Below are 15,941 nucleotides of genomic sequence, written 5' to 3' on the forward strand. Positions count from 1 at the left end.
GAGAGAGTTACTACGAGTTCCCTACTGTCCTGGGGGCAGGCTGGCACCCTCTGTCTCTCTCTACCCCCTGCATTCCTGCTGGGGTCATCTGCCAAGGGTCTGGCCTTTGAAGCTTAGTCTGCTGTCCACCCTTGACAGATGGGCCATCCACACTGTGCTCCGGTTCTGCCCTGTGCTTGGTTTCCTGGGACAGAAGGCGATGGTAAGGATGCTTCAGACCTTCTAAAGAGAGACCTTCTGAGGCAGGGAGACTGGGAGCCAGGCCCCTGGGCTTGACAGCTGTGTGACCCCGGAGAGGTTTGTTAACCCCTCTGTTCTAATTGACATAGTGGGAGCAACAGCATAACATGGTTTTCACAGGAGAGGGCAGTGTGGGGCCTTTAGTGCCAGGCACTCTCCAAGGTCAAAGTCACAGGCTTGGGGCTAACATTTTTTATTTTTAAATGTTCTTTATTAGTGCATGTTAATTATATATAATAACGACTTTTATTATGGTATTCTCATATATATTATATATATAATATATGTTTTATCATATCCACCCACTCATTACCTTACTTGTCCCCTATGCACTCCCGCTGATCACCTTCTTCCCAATTAGCCCTCCTCACACTTTGACGTGGAGGGACCATTACTATGGGCTGAGCACTGGGAAGAAGCTGCGGAGAGCCCCTCGTGGCTCCCTCTAGTGGTGATGGAGCGGATAGCACGGGCTCGGGCACCTCGGCTTGGGCCGGACCGTTCTTCACGACTCAGAGGGAAGAGCTGGTAGGGGTACCAAAAAGACTTCCCCTCTTAACCAATGCTGACATCCATCAGAAGGCCATCTTTCCTGCATTTATCTGTCAGTTAAAGGTTGAAAAAAAGAACCTCCAAGCAGGGGCCACACATCAGAACATCTTGCCTGCGGTGTGCACAGCTCCAAGCCCCGCCCAGGAGGAAGGAGGGCTTTGACCTAGGGTGTGGACCGCTGATGCCAGTCTGCTGAGAGCTTCAGGCACCTGGAAGAACCTGAACTAGAAGTCGAGAACCAAGGTAAGTCAGTCCCTCTGGAACTAGCTCATTTCCTCGTCGTCTACCCACAGGCAGGACCAGACCAGCAGTTCAGCTTTTCAGTCCAAAGAACCATATTCAGTGAGAACACAAAGATTTCTCATAATCACCGCTCATATTGGATTCAGGAGCCTATGTAATGGCCCCCAAACTCGTTGTGCTTTTACATGAATTGAGGCCTTATTAATCTCAGTATCTGTACATTTTAATATTATTCAAGAACACTGTTGTTGTTGTTTGTTTGGTGCAGAATTTCTCTGTAGTTTTGGAGCCTGTCCTGGAACTAGCTCTTATAGACCAGGCTGGCCTCGAACTCACAGAGATCTGCCTGCCTCTGCCTCCTGAATGCTGGGATTAAAGCTACCACCGACTGACTTAAGAACGCTTAAAAAAAAAGATTTATTTATTTATCTTACAGATGTGAATGCTCTATCCACACGGACACCTTTACCAGAAGGGCATCAGATCCCACTAGGGACAGCAGTGATCCACCATGTGGGTGCTGGGAATTGAACTCAGGTCTTCTGGAAGAGCACCCAGTGCTCTTGACCACTGAGTCGTCTCTATAGCCCTCAAGAACACTTTTAAAAAGAAAATTAAAAATAGTGAAAAGAATACAGCATGCTGCTATACCTTACACCAAGTTTTCCTGTGATCATTTAACATTTGTGACTAATGAAGAAAATAGAACAATACACACACACAAATAAAATTAATCAATGGTATTCACAGCATATAGACGGGAATTTCACACTACCTCCCCTTGTCTGTCTAAATAAAAAGGAAGGTTTTAACTTTAACATAGTAAAATTACATATAACAAAACAGGTATCAAGCAAGAATTACAGTTACAGTATTTATATCTACCTTTTAATCATAACTAAGGAAAACTATAATTTTAACTATCTATTCTTCAAATCCATCAAAGACTCCAGAAAGATATAATATTACCTAAGTTAACCGAAAGTACATTGTAAGCAACTTCCAAAACTCTAGAATTTACAGAGAGATCTCACTGCCTGGACAGTCACCCAAAGTTCTTATGCATCATTGGGGCATCCATCTTCAGCCTACAGGCCCATAGTATCTGCCAGACTTTTCCATGAAGCAGAAAATTTTGAAGACAGTTCCATCTATATTGGCAGTTTGTCAGTCACTTTCTTCTGTATCCTGCAGAATGTCTGACAGACTCTTTCATGAAGAAGGAACCTGAAGGATCATCTCACCTTCTTTAGGCAAGTTCAGCAGTCATCTCTCTGTGGGTCCCGCATGTCCAGCTCACACATTAAGAGCAGTCTCTTGTTCAAATGTCTAGCAAATTCCATAAGGAGCCTTTTCGATGCCCATCATCCTTTTGAAGTATATTGGTGCTGCCAGGATTAGATGTGTCTTATGTCATGAAAAGCCCTAAATTATTAAAACATTTAAATGCCATATTCTGGCAGGGTGGTAGTGGCACAAGTCTTTAATCCCAGCACTTGGGAGGCAGAAGCAGACAGATCTCTGTGAGTTCGAGGCCAACCTTGTCTACAAGAGCTTGTTCCAAGCCGGGCGGTGGTGGCACATGCCTTTAATCCCAGCACTCGGGAGGCAGAGGCAGGCGGATCTCTGGGAGTTCAAGGCCAGCCTGGGCTACAAAGGGAGGTCCAGGACAGGCTCCAAAGCTAGAGAAACCCTGTCTCGAAAAACCAAAAAAAAAAAAAAAAAAAAAAGCCATATTCTGTTAATCTGAAAAATTTGAAGAATACCTACCTAACTGAAATATATCTCTGTATATCTAGAAAGCCTAACATGACTACAAGCTTGACTATTATAGATGATTATCTATTAACTTGTATTTCTTAATTATATATTACATTTTTAAATGAGCTGTACAAATACAATACCTTAATCAAGAGCAGAAATACATATATACAGTATAACAAAACTGACCTTAAATTTGTATAAATAGACCAAGATCCATACTAATGCAAAGTATTCATATCTATAGCAGGATACCCCATGAAACACCTGATTAACAGTGCCCCCAATCAGCAGGAAGTAGTCTAGAGAAAAACATCCAAATTCTCTAAATGACTGTTTATAAATTTAAAGGGAGCTATGCTATAGAGATGAATACTTTGCATGTTATGGATCTTGGTTTATTGATACAAATTTAGGGTCAATTTTTTTTAATTTTTAAAAACTTTTTATTTATTTATTATGTATACAATATTCTGTCTGTGTCTGTGCCTGCAGGCCAGAAGAGGGCACCAGACCGCATTACAGATGGTTGTGAGCCACCATGTGGTTGCTAGGAATTGAACTCAGGACTTTTGGAAGAGCAGGCAATGCTCTTAACCGCTGAGCCTCTCTCCAGCCCCTCAATTTTGTTATCTGTATATTTCTATCTTGATTAAGGTATTGTGTTTGTGCAGCTCATTTAAAAATGTGATGTATAGTTAAAAATACAGATTAATAGATAGTCCTTTATAACAGTCAAACTGTAGTCATGTTAGTTAGGTTTTTAGATGTACAGAGGTATGTTTCAGATGGGTAGGAATTCTTCAAATCTTTCAAATATGGCATTTAAAATGTTTTAAGAACTTAGATTTTTCTTGACAGTGAGACACATCTGCTTCTGGCAGCACCAATTACTTTAGAGAGGTTGATGGACATTAAAGAAACTTGTTATTAAATTTGCCGTCAATGTGACAAGGCTAGCCATTTGGGCAAGAAACTACTCCTGCCTGGACTTCTTGATAGTAAGCTGTATGAACCCGACATGCAAGACCCACAAAAAAAATGACTGCTGAAGTTGCCTAAAGAAGGTGAGACGGTCCTTCAGGGTTCCTGCTTCATAAAAAGTCTGCCAGACATTCTGCAAGACACAGAAGAAAGTGACTGACAAACTGCCAATATAGTAGAATTGTCTTTGAAATTTCCTGCTTCATGGAAAAGTCTGCAAATACTATAGGTTTACAGGCTGAAGATGGATGCCCCAATCCATCTTTGGGTGACTGTCCAGGCAGCAAGATGTCTCTGTCAATTCTAGAGTTTTGGCAGTTGCTTACAATGCATTTCCTGTTAACTTGGGTAATATTATATCCTTCTGGGGTCTTTGATGGGGTTGAAGAAAAGATAGTTATAATTATAGTTTTCCTTAGTTATGATAAAAGATAAAATAGACATAAATATTATAACTGTAATTCTTGCTTGATACCTTTTTAAAATTATGTAGTTATACTATGTTAAAGTTAAAACCTTCCTTTTTATTTGGACAGAAAAGGGGAAATGGTATAGGAAGTCCTTCTGTATATGTGTTGATTTATTGGTTAATGAATAAAGCTGCTTTGGCCTATTTGGTATACACAAATAATATATTCATTGACTTTATTTGCCATTCCTGCCAGCACGCAGTAGGCACTTAGTAAGAGCCGAATGTTTCTTGCATCTCGAGATCACACAACAACAATTGTGTTTACCCAGCCTTCTCCTTTCCACTGTGAGCTTGGATCAGCAGGCACAATAAATGTTTTCTAAGTGATTGATTTATACTGGGGATGGGAGAATGTCTCCAAGCTTTCCCAGAAGTGAAGACAAGGAGGGAGGAAGCTGTGCTACAGCGGGGTGGTTGGAGGTGGCTGAGGTGAGGCGATGGGGGGAATCTGCAGGGGTGTGCTGGAGTTTGAGCATTACTGGAACCATAGCTGCCAATCTCACCCTGTGCTGTACTGGAGAGCAGGAGCTAGTCAGCTGCCAGGACCACATCAGGACTGCGATCTCACTACCTAAGGGGCAGTCTGTCCTGTGGTGCCCTTACCTTAGGCCTTGCACCCCTAACACCCAACTGGAGAGGGCACTTATCTGCCCTTCTCTTTCAATGGTTCCTCATCAGGTGATCGGTGTATAACACCCAGGGCTCTTTGTAAGCGGAGGAAGCCTGAGCCCTGGGTACTGACAGGTGCAGGGAGATGGGATGCAGATGTGGTGACTAGAACCCCAGCCAGCCCACATTTTTCGGGCGTGCACTGAAAGCTGGGGACCGTCAGGAGCCTGGAGGCTCAGACTTGGAGGAGTCTCTATGACTGAGCAGCCCTAAGGCAGTCTCAATCCACTCTGCTCCACTGCCAGCACTCCCAAATACGCAGACCAGAGTGTGCCAGGCACCGCAGCTACAGAACCTCACAGAGAGCCAGGAAGTCCTTAAAAAAAAACTTATTCTCGATTTTTAGAATAGAAAAGTAGCATAAAGCCATCTCCTGTGTCACAGAGCTCACATCAGTCAGAAGCCTGAACCCCCAACATCCTCCCAGTCCACTCTGGGCTCCACTTCTGCCCAGGACCTCAAGTATCAGGTGCTGCTCAGGAGGGGTTCTCCATGGCTTTTGCTCCTCCCACCCCACTTCCCTAAGCTCCCACCTGCCTCTAGGCTCTCCATCTCCCTCTCAGCATTCACCCAGCTTCCGGGGAGGTCCTGGAGACCCCAGTGTTGGGGACACAGGGCCCTGGTGCCTCTTAGCTGGGCTGGTAGCTCAGAGCTTGAGGGATGCCGGGGCAGTGCACAGCACTGATCCTAACCAAGTTTGCCAGCCCAGCTTTTCTCATGGCTCCCGCATAATGGTCTGCTTTGTGCCCACCTGCCGATAATGCTTAATTAGGCGAGGAGTTGATTAATTTGAGGTAATTGACAGCTAATTAGAGGCCTACAGGCTCATTAACTTGACATCTTGTCTTTGTGAATTGGCTGAGGATGGCTAGGTGATGGTGGCCGTTGCTTCCCCCACCCCCAGCTCTTCCAGCCCCAATGAGGCATCACCTAGACAGGGGCTGGGCAGAGCCCAGGTCTAAGGTAGGGCGGTCCCAAGGTCAACAGGAAAGGAGACTGTGGAAGGGAAGGATAAAGAGTCCCAAATGGAGATGCCTGCCTGACTGTAGGAGGGAGAGAGGACAGGAATGGAGGGCGTATTATTTGGGGCAAAATCACCCAAGAGTGCGGGGTCCTGGAGTTCACACAGTGGGGAGGGGCTGGGGGCGCAGGTGAGTGGGGAGCCCAGTGGTAACAGGTGGAGGCTGTGAAGAAAGACCGACCTATAGATGAATCCCAGCTCTGCCACTAAACCCAGGTGACTACCCCTGAGCTAATTCATCTCTAAGCCTTAGACTCATTTGTAAGATAGGAATAAAAACGTCTGCTTATCTCATGAGGTTATTGTGAGTTCATGGGACACTGACGCAAAGAATTCAGATCAATACATGGGAGCCTAGTAAGTGTTCAACTAAATGTTAACTATTGGGCTAGTGAGATAGCTCAGTGCGTAAAAACACCTGCTGTGCCAACACAAGGACCCGAGTTTGGGGGGGGGAACTGACTCTGGAAGGTCCCTCCCACCTCCACACATGCGTTGTGGCAAACACCTGCAGGTGCTCACATACACATTACACACACGTGTGTGCATGCACACACACACACTAAGTAAAACTAAAAAATATGTTAGCTACCCTTGAGAGCAGGAAGAAGTGACAGGACAGTCTAAGACGGCAGATGGGCCTGGGGTCATGGGAGACAATGACCCCTCCCACGGAGAGCCAGTGTTACCTTGTGGAAATCTGCATTCCTCACCACAACAGTTTTGAGAGTGTGGGTAAAAGGCCTTCTTGTTGCAACCTCTTTAGGGGGAGATTTAGAGCTATGTATTAAGATTCAGACATATACATGGCTTTTGACCCGAGTCCCCCCCCCCCCCCCGCTATTAGTGTGCCCTGAGGGTTTATATACAGGCACAAGGACTTACACATATAACACAGTCTGCAGACACTCCCTGCATATCCCAGTGGGAAGAAGACGGGAAATAGTCTAAAAGTCAAAAATCTATCAGTGACTAAATAGATATTTCCCAAAGCAGAATAGTGTATTGCGTTTGAACCTACACATATCAATATAACAAGATCCAAAATGCATTAAATAGGGGGTGGGGGTAGGTCAGTGGCCTGAAGTCCAGGAGATGGGAGGACATATTTTTTTTTATAATCTGTTCCTTTGAAATATGGTTTGTATTTATTACCTTTTCAAAAATCAGTTTACAATTAAAAAGCTACCCCCGAATAAACCCTAACTTAACATCTACCCATAGAGGCAGAGTAACTCAATGAGAAGGACGTGTGGCTCAGTCCTCTCCACCTAGTTCCTTCCTCTTGTCTTTTCAAGGCTCTAAGAGGGCGTGAGGACCATTTAGAATCCACTGCTGTTTTATGATGACGGAGCAATATGTGGTTCCACACTGACAAGAACGGTGGCCAAAACCCAGGTGTGGCTATGATCCCTTGAAATGTAGTTTTTTTTTTTTTGTTGTTGTTTTAATAAATAAAGAACAGAGGGTTGGTTAAGAGTGTGTGCTGCGCTTGCAGAAGATGAATTCGGTTCCCAGCACCCACATCAGCCCCCCACGACTGCCTGTAACTCCAGCTCCTAAGAATCTGATGCCCTCTTCTGGCCAACACAAGGTTTATACCCACATACACCACCGTCATCCAGATACAGACATCTGGACATCATTAAATTAAAAAAAGAAATCTGGACAATGGTGGCACACACCTTTGATCCCAGCACTTGAGAGGCAGAGACAGGCAGATCTCTGTGAGTTTGAGGCCAGCCTGGTCTACAGAGCAAGTTCCAGAATAGCTAGGACACGGAGAAACCCTGTCTTGAAAAACCAAAAATAGAAAGGAAAGAAGAAGGAAGAAGGGAGGGAGGGAGGGAGGAAGGAAGAAAATATTTAATGTTTTAAAATTTTTATATGCATTGGTGTTTTGCCATGGGTGTCAGGTCCCCTGAAAGTGGAGTCACAGACAGAACTGCCATGTGGGTTCTGGGAATTGAACTCGGGTCCTCTGAAAGAGCAGTCAGTGTTCTTAACCCCTGAGCCATCTCTCTAGCCCAAGAAAAGGTTTTTTATCAGAGCATAGTTTTGGAAGGTTTAAGTCCAAACAGCGTGGTACAGGATCATACAGAACTGCCCTTTGGTACATCATGGTAGGCAGTCACATGTATTTTTGCTGGAACTGAATTTTTAATTTGTGCTTACTTTTAATTTAGATATAACAGCTACACGAGGCCAATGGCTGCCCCAGCATGTATAGCACAGTGGTCTTCCCTTACATCTGGGGAGTTCCCAGCCCAGAGTAGAAGTCTCCGCAGTCAGGGTTGCAAGCAGACCTGTGGCTTCTGGGCAGCGTAGTCAGCCTGTACGGATGGGGCGCGTCAGAGGCACTGGCGGCTTCACTGGAATGTCCAGTTTTCTTAGGAAGGCATCTTGATGGAATGGAGCGGTGGTCCTCAACCTTCCTAATGCTACGAACCCCTAAAACAGTTCCTCGTGTTGTGGTGACCCCAAACCATAAAATTATTTTTGTTGCTACTTCATAACTGTAACTTTGCTGCTGTTATGAATCATAATGTAAATATCTGATATGCAGGATATCTGATATGTGACTCCCTTTACTGGCTTAGGCATTAAAAAGTACTTTTCAGGTTGAGATGACCCAGTAGGTAAAGTGCTTTTGGCATGAGGGAGGATCTGAGTTCCAGCCCAAGTTCCCATGTAAGGCTGGACATGGCTGTGTGTGGTTGTACTCCCAGCACTTGTGTAAGGCTGGACACGGCTGTGTGCACTTGTACTCCCTGCACCCCTAGGAGGTGGAGACAGGAGAATCCCCAGAAGCCCTTGGTAGTTAGGCGCACAAAGGCTCAATGAGGTTTTCCCCCGCTCAGGGAAGGTTTCCAGACACGAATGCCTGCATCACTGTCACGCTGACTCAAGCCCACACCCTGTGTCCTCTCTTGACAAAACTCCCAAGTGACAACTGAAGTCTACCACTCCAGACTGCTGCAGAACTTCAGAGTCATGGTGTATGCATTCTTTCTGTCTGCTGTCATCCTGTCCTTGTCATCTAACTTCTACATGGCATTTGTGCATCACGGGTACACACATATACTCACACACATATATACACACATATATATATACATACACACATTTATTAATGAAATATTTAAAAATTTATTAATTTGCTTGAAAATTTTTGTCATTTTTTATTTACATGAATGAGGCAGCCACCAGTGTTCTTGCCAGTGTCTACTGGTGGGCACATTTCTATTGGGCATATGCCTAGAAGCAGAATCAACCAAGGTTGAACTAAAGTTTTTCTTTTGAGCCGGGCAGTGGTGGTGCACGCCTTTAATCCCAGCACTCAGGAGGCAGAGGCAGGCGGATCTCTGTGAGCTCGAGGCCAGCCTGGTCTACAAGTATAGCAAGTTCTAGGACACTCAGAGTTACATAGTTAAGACCCTGTCTCACGGTGGGGGGAGACTGTGGGTTCAAAATAATAGTCAGTAGGTCCATTTGCAGGATTGTCTCCCATCTTGTTATAGCAAACTAGACAGTTAGTGGCTCTAATTCAGGCTCAGTTTAGAGTGATTACCAGGCATACAGGAAGCTTGAGGCAGGGCGCTGCATGTCTGCAACTTCAGCACCCAGGAGGAAAGAGGACCAGAGGCTCCCAGACATCAGGCTACAGCCTTGCCTCCAAGATGTGTCTCAAAAAAGGAAGGAGATTAAAGATGGCGCACACCTTTAATCCCAGCACTCAAGAGGCAGAAGTGGGCGGATCTCTGTGTGTTTGAGGCCACACACAGAGGAGAAAGTGGAGGAGGAGAAGGAAAAGAAGAAAAAAGAAGACAGGAAAGAAAAGAAACACCTTCTTTCACAAATAAACTGCAATGGAAAGTTGAGGTTTTTCTTTTTTGGTTTTTTTTTTTTTTTTTTTTTTTTGGTTTTTCAAGACAGGGTTTCTCTGTGTAACAGTCCTAGCTGTTCTGGAACTAGTTTTTGTAGTGGCCTCAAAATCACAGAGATCCACCTGCCTCTGCCTCCCGAGTGCTGGGATTAGAGGCATTAACCACCATCGCCCTGCTGGAAAGTTGGCTTCTCAGTCCTTGGGCTGGGAATTCCTTTGGCCTGAGGTCTCCTTAAACGCACAGTGCAGTCACTGTTAGCACAGTGCCATGCAGAATGGCTAATTTCCCCAAGTCTCTGACACCGGGATTTTGTTTCTCTGGAAAAAAAAAAAGTGGTTGAGAGATCAGGTGTGGTGATGCACACCTTTCAAGATTTATTACTTTATGTGGATGTGTGTCTGTGTAAATGAATGCCACATGTATGTGGGTACTCGTGGAGGCTAGGAGGGGGCATCAGATCACTCGGAGCTGCAGTTACGTACAGGCAGTGTTGCCAGCTGGTATGGGTGCAGGGAACCGAACTCAGGTCCTCTGGAAGAGCAACAGGGGTCTTAAATGCGGAGCCCTTTCTCCAGCCCTAATGGTGCACTCAGGAAGCAAAGGCAGAAACATCTCTGTGAATTCTAGAACAGCCAGGTCTACAGTGGAACTCTGTCTGGGGAGGGGGGGAAGTGAGTATCAAAGCTTAGGAAATAGAATTAGAGAACAGTAACAAGAAACCCCACACGAGTGCTTACTAGATATGGCTGAAAGCCAGTGAAGATGGAAAGTGATTTCTTTCCCCTAATGGGTCAAAATGGCCCCTCAGTCCCCAAACCCGTTGATGACTTACTTGTAAATAAGGTCAGCTCGTGGCTTGGTCAGAGCCCACCCTTGTAGAAGGATCTGGGGGCAGTGGAACCTGCGTGGCCCTCAGGTGCACAGCTGGGCCCTCACAGTCCTGGTCAGGAATGCCCACTGTGTTTGTTCCTGGGTCAAGGCCAGCTCCTCAGTGCTTTCCTGCTTATCTATCCCCTTATTTAACCTCCCAAACCTGGCCACACTCCTCCGCTTTACAGGCTCTCTGCCCTCCCCACACGCACACCCAAGGCCCCTTCATCATTTCCCCTTGACGTGTCTACTTTCATTTTCCTAGGACGAATCCTTTGACAACCGCCTGCCCATATTTCTAAGCGCAGTGGGTCTTGCTGTGCCGGTTTTCCTGTCCTCTCTGGGTTTTCTAACACCAATCATCTGCAGGTTTCATTAGCACGCTGTTTACACCAGTCTTTCAGATCACTAATGAAGATGGGAAGTGAGCCACCAATCCTCACGGCCCCCACCAGGTGCCCCTCCCTCGCCTGTGCTGGAATCATTATCCTTCCTTGTGTGGCAGGGTCAGAACCAAACCAATTTGCATCAATCTTTGGTGCTTTGGGAAGTGCCATCCGCGCTATGGTCCTCTTGCAGCAGACTGTTTCAGCTGCTCTGGAGTGCTCCCGCCACCTCCTTTGGAGGGATGATCAGGTCCAGCCACCCCTCTTAGCTGGCAGAAAGCCTCAGAGCTACAGCAATGGCCAGGCAGGACTAGGGTCGCATGTGTCTGTCTTTGCGTCTTGAGCTGGATAGACTTTTTTTTTTTTCTTTTTCTTTTTTTTTTTTTTTTTTGGTAAACTAAATGAGCGGCACATCCTGGCAGAGGAAGGAGCTGATGCGGCCAGTGAGGGATTTGCATTTCTCACCTATTTCTACAGACATATAGGGCAGTACTCCTTAGGATCCTCCAGGGCCCATGCAGGTCTCTGGGCTTGATGCTCCAGGCATGGGGCTGCAGTGGCTCAATCACTTCTTAGGACAAGGCTCGTCTTCCTGCTATTTTCTCCTATCTCTGGCCCTCGTGCTTTTGTCTTCTCCACCAGACATCTCATCTTGCAGGAGGACCCGAGTTTGCTTTCCAGTACCCATGTAAAACCCAGGCATAGCAGGGAATGCTCGCAATCTCAGCACTGGGAGGTGGAGACAGGAGGATTCCTCAGCCTGGCTGGCCAGGCAACCTAGTTGAATTGGTTATCTCTAGGGTCAGTGAGAACTAGCTCAAACAATAAGGTGGAGGAGCAATGGAGAGGCACCTAACAATGCCCTCTGTATGCACAGGCATACACGGTCCTGTACACACACACACACACACACACACACACACACACACACACACACACAGGAAGACGGAGGCAGAGCAGCAGTGACAGACGGCGGGGGGCGGGGGGGAGATAGGGGAAGGAGGCCTGTATGAATGGAGGGCTCTTGAGTTTGCTTCTGAGCAGCCCTTGTATTCGTAGACTATTTCTGGTTCTAGGCCCCAGAGGCCTGTAGTCCTGACGCCAGCCAGCGCCTCTCATCTCCATTCTGCCTTAAGTCACTGACTTTTCTAACTTGATTCTCCCCTGCTGCTCCTTTGTGTGGCGCTGAGGGCACAGGTCACCTTGGCTCCTGAAGCTTGGCTGCATCCAGGAAGGCACCAGGATGTGACCTGAGACCTCAAGGCTCCTCAGGCTAGGCTGCCCTCGATGGTTGAGGAGGAAGCTGGGGGAGGGGGGTGGGGAGCTGCGGCCCCAGTGGACCTGGGAAGGGAATGAGAACCTGGAGGAATGTGGAAGGGTAGGGAACAAGGGACAGAGGCAGGACAGAATGAGGCAGGGGGATGCATTCCTGGGGAGTGACAGGAGTGATGTCCAGGGTGGAGACCAGAGATGAAGTGATTTGACACAGCAAGACCAAGGTCAGCTCAGAAACCTTCCGAGGTCGTGGAGCATACTCCCCTCCAAGTCCTTTTCAGCCACGAATGGTCTTTTGTGACACTTTCTGCAGTCAACAACTGAATTTACCAAGTGCACATTCTAGCCTGGGGTTGCTCCTGAAAGTGGAGGGCTAGAGGGAAGGGGAGAGAGAGGCTACTCTGCATTTACTCCAGGGCTACCATATTTCCCCTCAAAGTATCAATAATAACAAATGTGAACAGGAAAAAATTAAAGCTGCTGGGTCCAACTTTAATAGCCCTGCCAAGTAGTCCCACAATGGGCAGCGTAGGCCTGCCCTGCTTCCCGCCTCTCCCAGGGACTCACCTAGCTGCTGCAGCTGCTCCAGGAGTTGGGGGACACCCCTGGACCCATGTCACTGGCAGACCAAGGCACAAAGGTCAACTATTCTACACAAAGTCACACTCCTACTATTTGGCTGGAGGAGTTGAACCTTGGCACTGATTTGAAGCTGCACCACATCATCGGGCTGTTTCTTTGAAGTGGGAAAGGTTCTAAGGAAACAGGCAGAGTAGAACTTGACTAAACCATCCCCACTTGTCTAGAAATTTAAGCAATTTTTTGGGGGGCAGGGTATGGGGTCTTGTTATGCTGTCCTTGAACTTGTGATCCTACCCAGCTAAAACAAATTCTATTCTTTTGGTTCTTTTTGGAGACAGGGTTCCCTGGCATAGCCATGGCTATCCTGGAACTCACTCTGTAGACCAGGCTGGCCTTTTGAACTCACAGAGATCCACCTGCCTCTGCCTCTTGAGTGCTTGAACTAAAGGTGTGTGCCACACTGCCCACCTGGCGATGAACACAGTTCTCAGGAGTCAGTGCTTGCTTTCTACCACGTAGGTCCCGGGTTCAGACTCATCTCTTCAGTCTTGATGGCAAGCACCTGCTGGGCCCCCTCACCAGCTCCAGTGAATTCCTAAGTGTGAGTTGCCATGTACTGTTTCACATTCTGTTTACCAAGGAGACAGTGTGACACCACCCATTGCAACTTACCTTGACATCTCCCAAAAGTCATTTAAAAGTCAGGTATTGTTACCACTGTCTCTGGAACAGGAAGGATGGGAAACGGCCACTGTGAGATTTTTTTTTGTTTTTTTTTTTTTGGCTCTTTTGATATAATCTGATATAATAGAGCATTTTGGTTATTGGAGGTCACTTCCAAAAATATCAGGTATAGATCAAAATAGAGATAAAAAAAAATGCGAGCCAAGCTTCAGATTCCCACGGAAACTCCCCATACACCCTTGTCCCTAGTGAAGATCAAGTTGAGCACTGTGTCACCACAAGTACTTCTGACATGGGTCACAATCACAGGACTGGCTTTCTCAGCAACCTGCCAACCCCTGTGTCACAGAGAGTGCAGCTAATCCTGATGGCTTGGGTTGGCAAATAGGCTTCTTTTCTGTTTTTTAAAGAGATCATCCAAGAGAGCACAGCAACAGTCGGCAGGGGAAGAGCTGGAGATGCGAAGGTGATGGTGGGTAGAAACACAGGTGGCCCCGGCAGGGGCAGGCCGAGGAGTGGTGGCCCCCAGCAGGCCATGCGCTCTGTGAGAACAGAATCTACATGTAGGCTGTGAGGAAATTCTCCCTGACACGGCTGGAAGCAGCTCAGGGAAGGTCCAGCAATGGTACCACAACCAGACTGCATGAGACTTCATTAGAGTAGACAAACGGGAAAAGGGATAAGGGCAGAGGATGCATAAACTGAGCGAGGTCAGGGAGCAGAGTGGACTTCCTGGAAGGTTGGAGTGCTAAGTGCTTCAGACCCTGGCTCCAGAGAACCCAGGCTGTGCCCAGTGCAGCTCTCCTCTGACCATAGCCTGTGCCTTCTGGAGTTGCTTTGTTTAGAGACTGTCCCCCCTCCCTTGAGGTACTGTTCCCTCCTCCTCCCTGCATCTGTCCTCTGGTTAGAGTTGTGTGAAGCGGAAGACAATTTGGGGCTTATTAGTGTCCCAGGGAGACATGTAACTTGTGCTGCTGGGACCCAAACAGCAAGAGTCTTAGCAGCAAACTCCAGCCGAGGACGGACTGAGGAATTGTCTTACCTAATTACAAGGAATGGCTCTCTTTGTGTTTGTGATTCTGTACGGTTGTCTGATCGCTTCTGGTCGTTTTCCTCCATTTGCTGGCTCAGGTCATGCTGGAATTGTGCTAATTAGAAGAGAAATGGCCAGAGCGATCCTGTCAGCCCCGGTTACTGGTGGGGACAAAGCTGAATATTATTCTGAGGCAATGTTTTGTAAGAGCCCTTCTCCTGCTCTCATTAGGAGGAAGAGGACCCCAGGAGGGGAGTTCCGAGAGCTTGGCCTGGCTAATGGAGCATGGGGTGTTCCTGTGCAAATGAACAGGCTCTGCCAGCACTCCCCAACCAAGGGCCTCACGCTTGCACCTGGTGTCACCTGAAGCCTCCAACTGTCCTTGGTCTAAATGAAAAAGTGCCAGACCAAAGGTGGGAAGGTTGATGACCTTTTTAGATGCTGGGACAAACATCCTAAGTGGCAACAATTCTAAATAGATACAAAGAGCCAGTTACAGGCTAATCAGAATTTAGGAACTGAACTTGGAATGGGCTGCTGGAATAGGGTGGACTTGGATCTCTTAAAGGAAGAAGACATAAGACGGAGACCATGTCTTTAGGCTTGGAGATAAAGATAGGCCAAGTTCAAGCTGCTAAGAAACCACTTATTTGACCTCCTGGGAGCCAGTTACTTTAGCCTACCAGCCCCCTTCCTGACCTGCAGTCCATCTTCCTGCGATGCCTTAACGCTGGGGTGATAGGGACCTCACTGAGAAGCATTCATGGGCAGCCCACATGCTGTTCTGAGGCTGCAGAGTCAGAGGAGTAATTCCACCAGCTGCATCTTCACTGTCCTGATACAATAACAAGACCAACACCAAGGGGCAGCTAGCAAAGGCCAGGCCAGATGTGGTGGTGAAGACAAACCACTGGCAACAGGTGACAGAGGGGCTCCTCTTCTCTAGGTCTCACACAAAGAACTCATAGTAAAGCAGATGCAGATGTCTTCCATGAAGGCACTAAGAACTAGATACATAAGAGGAGCTTGTGATAGTGAAGGGCATTAAGAGCTGGACTCAGATTACCTAAGTAATCTGAGGTATGATCAGGTGTGAGCCCGCGATCAGGTGTGATTCCGTGATCAGGCGGGAGCCCGCGATCAGGGTCACTGGAATGGCACATTTACATATTGAAGAAATAATGGGGAAGGTCAGCTCCAGTGGCTTGCCAAGGGCTTACCGGAAGAAGAGGTAAGACATGTGCGAAGTGAAAGGGAGGCTTTCTGAGACTCCAGTGGTGTG

This window comes from Chionomys nivalis, chromosome 10, assembly GCF_950005125.1.
Source record: "Chionomys nivalis chromosome 10, mChiNiv1.1, whole genome shotgun sequence".
NCBI lineage: Eukaryota > Metazoa > Chordata > Mammalia > Rodentia > Cricetidae > Chionomys > Chionomys nivalis.